Source organism: Crassostrea angulata, chromosome 4, assembly GCF_025612915.1.
Source record: "Crassostrea angulata isolate pt1a10 chromosome 4, ASM2561291v2, whole genome shotgun sequence".
NCBI lineage: Eukaryota > Metazoa > Mollusca > Bivalvia > Ostreida > Ostreidae > Magallana > Magallana angulata.
The window spans coordinates 46228983-46238370 of NC_069114.1; the positions used below are offsets into that span (position 1 = coordinate 46228983).

A 9388-nucleotide genomic window follows, 5' to 3' on the forward strand; every position below is an offset into this window, starting at 1 on the left:
ATGTTGTTACTTTTTGAACCAAACATAAATAATATTGTGATAAATTTTATTGTCTTTTTTGGTATATTTTCCATTAAAAAATGTCTTTTTTTTTAGCTCACCTGAGCCAAAGGATCAAGTGAGCTTTTCTGATCACAATTTGTCCGTTGTCGTAGTAGTCGTCGTTGTCGTCATCGTTGTTGTAAACTTTTCACATTTTCATCTTCTCAAGAACCGCTGGGCAGATTTCAACCAAATTTGGCACAAAGCACCACTAGGTGACGGAAATTCAAGTTTGTTCAAATGAAGGGCCACGCCCTCTTTAAAAGGGAGATAAATGAGAATTATTGAAAATTTGTTGGTATTTTTCAAAAATCTTCTTCTCAAAAACTATTCGGCCTGAAAAGCTTAAACTTGTGTTGAGGCATCCTCAGGTAGTGTAGATTAAGGTTTGTTCAAATCATGGTCCCCGGGGGTAGTGAGGGCCACAAGAGGGGGATCAAGTTTTACATAGGAATATTTAGAGAAAATCTTAAAAAATCTTCTTCTCAAAAAGTATCAGGCCAGAAAAGCTCAAATTAAAATGGAAGCATCCTTAGATAGTGTAGATTCAAGTTTGTTCAAATCATGGTCCCTGTGGGTAGGGTGGGGCAACAATGGGGGGATCAAGTTTTATATAGGAATATATAGAGAAAATCTTTAAAAATCTTCTTCTAAAAAACTATCAGGCCAGAAAAGCTCAAATTAAAATGGAAGCATCCTTAGATAGTGTAGATTCAAGTTTGTTCAAATCATAGTCCCTGGGGATAGTGTGGGGCAACAATGGGGGGATCAAGTTTTACATAGGAATATATAGAGAAAATCTTTAAAAATCTTCTTCTCAAAAACTATTCGGCCAGGAAAGCTCAAATTAAAATGAAAGCATCCTCAGGTAGTGTAAATTCAAGTATGTTCAAATCCTGGTCCCTGGGGATAGGGTGTGGCAACAATGGGGGATCAGGTTTTATATAGAAATATATAGAGAGAATCTTTAAAAATCTTCTTCTCAAAAACTATTAGGTCAGGAAAGCTCAAATTAAAATGAAAGCATCCTCAGGTAGTGTAGATTCAAGTTTGTTCAAATCATGGTCCCTGTGGGTAGGGTGGGGCAACAATGGGGGGATCAAGTTTTATATAGGAATATATAGAGAAAATCTTTAAAAATCTTCTTTTCAAAAACTATTAGGCTAGAAAAGCTCAAATTAAAATGGAAGCATCCTCAGGTTGTGTAGATTCCAGTTTGTTGAAATCATAGTCCCTTGTGGTATGGTGGGGCTACAATGGGGGAATGGATTTTTACATAGGAATATATAGAGAAAATCTTTAAAAATCTTCTTCTGAAAAACTATTAGACCAGGAAAGCTTAAATTTGAGTGGAAGCATCCTCAAGTAGTGTAGATTCAAGTATGTTCAAATCATGGTCCCAGGGGGTAGGGTGGGGCCACAATGGGGGGATCAAGTTTTACATAGGAATATATTAAGAAAATCTTTAAAAATCTTCTTCTCAAAAACTATTAGGCCAGGAAAGCTCAAATTTGAGTGGTAGCATCCTCTGGTAGTGTAGATTCAAGTTTGTTCAAATCATGGTCCCCAGGGGTAGGGTGGGCCACAATTGGGGGATAAATTATTATACAGGAATATATAGAGAAAATCTTTAAAAAAATTTTTTTCAAGACTTTTTGGCCAAGAAAGCTCAAATTGGCGTGTAAGCATCCTCAGATAATGTAGTTTGAAGTTTGTTCAAATCATGGTCCCTGGGGGTAGGGCGGGGCCACAATGGGGGATAAATTTTTATATAGAGAGAAATTTTTTAAAAATCTTCTTCTCAAAACTATTAGGCCAGAAAAGCCCAAATTTGAGTAGAAGCATCCCCAGATCGTATAGATTCAAGTTTGTTTAAATAATAGTCCAGGGGTAGGGTGAGGCCACAATGGGGGATGAATTTTTACATAGGAAATATATAAGAAAATCTTTAGAAATCTTCTTTTTAAAGACCATTTGGCCAGAAAAGCTGAAACTTGTGTAGAGGCATCCTCGGATAGTGTAAATTCAAGTTGGCAAAATCACAGTCTCTAGTGATGGCGGTTTGAATTTTTAAATAGGAATATATAGAGAAAATCTTTAAAAATATTCTGGGAAAGTTTTCGGTCCAAAACTCTGTACTTAGTGTGAAAGCACAGGTTATGCAGATTTAAGTTTGATGAAACCATGATTCCCTAGAGAAAAGTGGGGCCACGAAATGTGGGGGGGGGGGGGTATATAGGAATAGAGAAAAATCTTCTTACAGGTACAACAACAAAAGGGGCTTGGTATTTACCAAAAAAAAAGAGGTGGATAAAAATTGGCAGATTTTTGATTTTTTTAGCAAGATCTACTGTACCTAGTTTTCAAGATATTTTGATACTGTAATGCTAATTTGATCTGAATTAAGGCAATTGTTGCTCAGGTGAGCGATGTGGCCCCTGGGCCTCTTGTTGTCCGTTTATTGAAAAAAAAATTGTCCACTGGAATGCGTGTATCACATTATACTGGATTCAAAAATTCATAATTAAAGTTTGTTTGATTAGAAACAATGTATTTAAAATTGCAAAATCCCAAATCAATGACTTTATGGATTTTTTAAATTCATTAAGTGTCAAACCTTTAATTTAAATTAAAAAAAAATATTTTAATCAAACATTTGCTGAGAAGGGACTTACCTAGATAGATCATGATTCAGCTTTGTCTGTGGAAAATGAAAACAACCAGAATGTTAAAGGGAAAAGGAAGATGTGTAAAATTGACATATCGTTACAATCAGTGCGTGATTTATTTAGGTAAGAGATACTATCTTATACGTTAATTTGCAAAGAATTTGTGGCGACAGCAAAATTATTGATTCAAATAAAAAAAAACAAATTTTCAAAGTTGCTACAGAGAGAGAGAAAAAAAGAGAGAGAGATGGTTTATTTGTATCTAAATCCATTATTCATTTTTTGGGGAAAATATCCCCAAAAGCAAATGAACCAGCTGTAAGAGCTTATATCCAACTTTGAATTTCAATTGCTATGGAAAACAATCAAAACGTTAAATTATATCCACTTTAATTGTTCGTCATATTCTATACACCATTACATGGTTAATTTTCTATCGAATTCAATTCATCCAAAATATTAAACAGAAATTAATGTGGATACATTCTGATTATGTCTACATTGCACCTGCTTTCGAGATGGGATGGATGCATAGTTGATTGATAAGAAAATATTTACATTTTCCTGTGTCTTTGCCTGTGATAACACTACGTATCGATTGTGTACTTTATGACCCATAACTTCAAATGACGCCAGCGGGGTTCGCTTAAGCCTTAGTCATAACTGGTCGTACGTGCTTCTACGGGTGGTCTACGGGCGGATTTTAATGAAAATCTTGCGAGACACGCAAGTGCATCTTACGATTTTGGAAGGACGTACGCTTCCCGTAAGCACGCACGGTGGCTATTGGACATGCACAACAATCACCGCGGATTCCTTGCGAGAACTGAAAGCGTACGCTGCATTTGCGCTTCTCTCAAGGAACCCGTAAGATGACCGTACGATTTGAATTGCACGAATGATGTCAGGAGATCTCACTTGACCCTTGCGTTATACGTACGTTGACTGCAAGTCGCATGTGTTCACCATCAACATATAAATTGAACGCACAGTAAACGTCTTCTTGCGTCATGCGTACACCAATTGCTCGTGGTGCGTGCGAATTTCCCATAAACAGTATTTTTATGAAAAATGATTATGAAAAAATCCACATAAAGATAAGAGAATCAACAGTTTTACCATTTATCAAAATCAAATCAAAGTTTCTAGCTTTAAACCCCTTTCTAAAAACCAAAATCAAACAAACCAATGCGTTCTTTTTTACTAAAAGAAGAAAGGTAAAGAAGGAGAACAGGACAAGAAGGAACTGAATATTGAAGTACATGTAGATATAAGAAGTAGTAGAAGTACAGAAAATGTATAAAATTTCCAAATCACTTCGACCTGCAAGCGTGCTCAGATAGAATCATATACATTTTCGGAGTAGAGGAGAGGAAAAATGATCTTTACGCGCAGCTAGAATGATATTTTTAACATATTTAAAAACCAACCACACAAAAAACTTTAACACATCCTCCTGGAGGAAGTTGTTGTTTTCGTGAGTATGGTAGTTTTTGTTTTAAACAGAGTACTTTCTCCATTTTGAAAATATTGATTATCATCTCATATGACCATTAAAACTTAATAAAAATATCTTCATAATTGTATCAAAATCAGAATATGAGAAAAAGAATTTGTAGACTTAAATCGTATGAAGTGTAAATAGTGTCACCCTTTTAATAACAACATTTGTAAAAGCAAAGTAATTCGATGTGGCTTTTTTACTTTCAATTAATAGTTTCGTCAAAGTTTTTTTTCGAAGATATTGTAAAGTTCAACAAATTGTTAACAAAATTGTGAAATTATTTAAAGATATTACACTGGCCAGAAAAATTATCAGCTGATAATTAATTCGCTGAAATTAGATTTTTGCACAGACTTTCTTCTACATTTTTCATATTTTTTTGATATTAGTAAGAAAGATAAATAAGTGTTTATAAAACATTCTTCATTTGTGTCGACCGGTTTAGCTAGTCTAATTAAAAAAGCAGCAATTACAGAACAATAGTCTTCTTTTTTTCTACGAGTTCTTTTGACGTTTCAATATTTGCTTGTTTACAATAGATAAACATTTCAGTATATGTTTAGAGGATTTTTTTTAATTTATTTAACGTGAAAACTAACAATTGTCCGTGCAGCTGTCGTGGGGCACAGAAACTTGCAGGTGACCTATACGACGCGAATATTATTACTGTCGTTGGCATTGTGATAGAACAGGTTGCAAGTGATTTTAATCATTGGTTGTTTGAATAAATTTATTATTGTTGTCATATGTTTCCATATCATACAATTATATTCAAGTTATTTATTTGGTAAAGTCACTGATGGGATTCCATACATGTAAAGTATAAAAGTTACTTTTAATCATATCTTTATAAATTGTCAGGTATGTTTTGTACACTTGTTCAGCGGTTGGTCGTTTCCTTGGGTTGCGGTTCTTGCACTGTTTGTGGATGTCCTTAAGAGAACGTTTAAGTTGACGTGTAGAAACATCATCACCCAGAAAGTACAGACACACGTCTGGAATCTTCCAGATCTCTTTTTTTTTTGTCGTATAGCGGCAATTTGGAAGCATCATATCTCTCTTTCTAAGGCCACAATTCCTCAGGGGCAGGAAAGCTCCCTGTAAGTTCTCCCCAGACAGTGCATTTAATTAATCTCTTATAAGTCCCGTTCACCAAAATGTTTTCCATGGAGTCGACGTCACAAAGAACTAATCGGAAATCCTTAGTAAAAAGAAATTGTCCCGCTAATTTTTGGAGATTTCTTGCGTCACATTGGACGTATATTTTTCCATCGTGTCTAGAATGCAGGGTTCTTAGTATATCTACATAGCTCACACATAACTGCATTCTGGTTTGTAAAGTGTTATAGAGGGGATACTCCTTAAATCGAATCTCCAAATCCCTTGCATCAAGCAGTCTGTGAACCTCTGTGACAATGGTATCATTGCAATATCCCACAAGCTGTAGGAGGACAGAGGGCCTGTAGAAGTTTTTCATCTGATTTATTACCTGGAGATAACCAAATCATATGTCCTTAATTTCTTTACTACAACAGGATACTTCTGCCAATAAGAATGCCACACCTAAAAACAAACCAGAGAAAAAATAGAAAATATCAGTGTTGAAAGAGTTTGAGCACCTCACAGTGTAACATAAAGTAAACAGTGATAGAAATTCACGATAGGTCATTATTAAATCTAATATTGATTGAGAAAGGTAACATTACGTTACGATATTCAGATCCAAAACGGAAATCCAAATGAAATTGAATAAAAGTACTTTTAAGAATACATAAATAATATCTTGCCTCTTTCACATATCCCATGTGTCCTATTTCCTCGCTGAATTTGAGTTGTTCAATATCCCCACAAGTGAGTAAGGGGTGACATTTTGCCATTCCATAAAGTCCAAAGAAGCCATGATTACACACCGGTTTACATATTTCGCGGTTTTCCACGATACTCCAGATGCACGTGAAGTTTTGTTCAGGTGAAATAGTGTGCTTTTTGTGTGTCCCAAATATATTTTCTGGTAAGAGATGATCTCTTAATATACATAACAAAGAGAGATAAATAAATATGCAAACGAGTAGACTTCGCCTCCATTGTGATTTCATGTTATTTCTCTTTTTTTTTTGGCCACCGGGTTAACACCTCCCTAACTTTTAATGATACGCACCATGACGAGAAAAATATTTCATACAACTGGAAATGAAATAATATAGATTACAATCTTTGTTTTACTTTTGGCAATAAATGCAAATGTTTTCCTGATGGTACATTAAGATTTGATAGTGAGACAGATTACATCTATTGCTCTGTCGATTTTAAATACATGCGTTATCGATCCGTTCACTCAAGTATTTAATGTCTCTTCGGAGAGACGTTATTCTTCTGAAAAAGCAAAGTTTCAGTCTTGAGTTGCAGTTACTTAAACAATTAAATGTTTCCTTTGGTGATTCATGCGGGATATGCAGGTGGCGACATTGTTACCCGCGTTATCGGGTTATGTAATTTTTTTTCTGCAATGATCATTACCTTTATTACCCGCAAGAACCAACAAAGAAGCATTTAATTGTTCATATTTACATCTTTTTAAAGAAATTTAAAAAAAATGATTGTAAACAGTAAGTAAAATGAACTATATTACTGTTCATGTACATCAGTAGAGCTAAAAGAAACAGCCAAATAATCTCCTATGGAAATCTGAGTATGACATCATCATATTTTTTTCGTGCAGTCTGTGATATTTAGTTCACCTGAGCTGAAAGCTCAAATGAGCTTTTCTGGTCACATTATGTCTGTCTGTCTGTCCTTACATGTGACCTTTCACATTTTCAATATCTTCTCCAGAACTACTGGGCCAATTTCAACCAAACTTGGCACAAAGCACTTTTAGGCAAAGGAGATTCAAAATTGTGAAAATTAGGGATCATATGGTGTTCCGATGGGCCACTTCGACCTTCGCACTTTCGCCTTTAAGTCGGAGATGCGAGAGTGCGAAGTTGCGAAAGCGAATGTGCGAGAGTGCAACGGCGAAGGAGCGAAAGTGCGAAGATGCGACGGCGATGCGCGAAGATGCGATGGTGAAGGAGCGATACTACTGTCGCTATTTCGTTTTCGCAACTTGGCACTCTCCTGTTACTTACCAGCTGTCTGTTTACCGTGGATCAAACACAGTAATATTCTTATTTCATTATGCGACACTCCTTGCTCATGTATGGATCTAGAGGGGGAGAGGGGGTCCGCCCCCCCCCCCCGGAAAATTCAATATTAATAACTTTACACATGAAGTAAAGGGGTAAAGAGGGTCCAGATCCCATCCCCCCGGAAAATTTAATTTTATTAATTATATATAATAAAACCTCCAAACCTCCAAAATATGTCTCGGAGCCCCCCCCCCCCCCGCCAAATATAATTATCCATCGACCCCCCCCCCCCCCGAAAAAGTTGTGGATCTGTGCAGGCTGTTGAAAAAATTCTAAAAAGTTCATCGTCTGCCTTAGATGTCCATACAGATGTCCTTTTATACAGCTAGAATTGTCTTTAAACGATAGAGAGGTTCACAATTATAAAAAGGCGAAGGCGAAAGCGCGAAGATGCGAAGGCGAGAGTGCGAAGTTGCGATGGCGAAGGAGCGATAGTAGTATCGCTTCTCCGCCTTCGCAACTTCTCACTTTCGCCTTCTTATCTTCGCGCTTCGCCGTCGCATCTTCGCACTTTCGCTCCTTCGCCGTCGCACTCTCTCACTTTCGCCTTCGCAACTTCGCACTCTCGCACCTCGACCTAAAGGCGAAAGTGCAAAGGTCGAAGTGGCCCCATCGGATCACCATAGGATCACGCTCATTTTCAAGGGGAAATACTAAGGAATTGAAAATTTTTGAGAAATATTCATGAATCTTCTCAGGAAACATTTGACCAGTAAAGCTGAAACTTATGAGGAAGCTTTCTCAGGTAGGGCAGATTCAATCATGACCTCGGGGACAGGGTAGGGCCACATTGGTGGGTCAAATTTTACAAACTAATATATACTAGTACAGAAAAATCTTAGAAAATCTTCCTCTCAAAAACCAATTCGCCAGAAAAGCTGTAATGTGTGTAAAAGCATTCTCTGGGATTTAAAGTTAAAAACTCACCATGATCCCAGAGGAGAGGGTTAGACCACAATGGATGGGGGGGGGGGGGGGGGGGTTGGCGTAGTGGAATTTTTACATAGGAATATATATAGAAAAATCTTTTGAAATCTTCTTCTCAAAAACCAATTGACCAAAAAAGCAGTTACTCATGTGGAAACATTCTCAGGAAGTGTAGATTCAAGGTTGTAAAAATCATGATCCCCTGGAATAGGGTGGGCCATAATGGTAGGGGGTAAATTTTACATAAGAATACCGGTATATAGAGAAAATCTTCTTTTCAAAAAGCAATTTGCCAGAAAAGCTGTAACTTGTGTGAAAGCATTCTGATTCGTAAGGGTAAATCATGGTCCCTGGGGGTTGGATTGGGCCAACGTTTGGGAAGGGGCAATTTTTACATAGGAAAAAAGTTATTCTTGTAAACTTAAATGTTATAATACGAGGGTTGATCCAAAAGTAATGTCATAGATGCGATAAAATCGTGAAAAATCCACGTAAAGTGACAAAAATTTGTGCTTTGAGATATCTACGCAATTCAATTCAGATCTAAACATTTTAATGCATTATGATAAATCTTTCTGAAGATAATATATTTTGTAGAGCGTGAAGCAAGGATAGTCGCCGCACGCTAGCGACGTCATTTATAGATCTTTGGCGTTCTGGTAGAATTTCGTAATTTATTTCTCTATAAAAATTAGCCACGATGCTCTATTTTACATTTTATTCATTTTTTTAAAAAAAATAAATATCTAATTACTCTTTTTGTAATCGATGGGATAGAATATTGGATATTATTTAATGTGTGATCAGTTTGTCGATATCTCTTCAAGAAGTCATGAACGTAGCTTTATGATATAGCTCTAACGTTAGAACCTAGTTTTAACTTTCCTTCAGAGCGTGTATATCCTGTCTATTTGATTTATTTATAAACAGGACATATGCTTTTATTAGATATTGGAACCACGTTAAGGGTATCCTGTTCACTAACTCTCAATTTTAGATTAATATGCCAATTCCAGTGCATTATTGGGGATTTCTATCCATCGAAGCAAAAATTGCCT

At 36.3% G+C, this 9388-nt stretch overlaps 1 pseudogene; it reads right to left on the reverse strand.

Moving 5' to 3' along the window:
- Nucleotides 1-4995: 4995 nt before the first annotated feature.
- LOC128182298 (protein O-mannose kinase-like) lies at nucleotides 4996-6322 on the reverse strand (annotated as a pseudogene).
- Between the last annotated feature and the right edge of the window lie 3066 nt (nucleotides 6323-9388).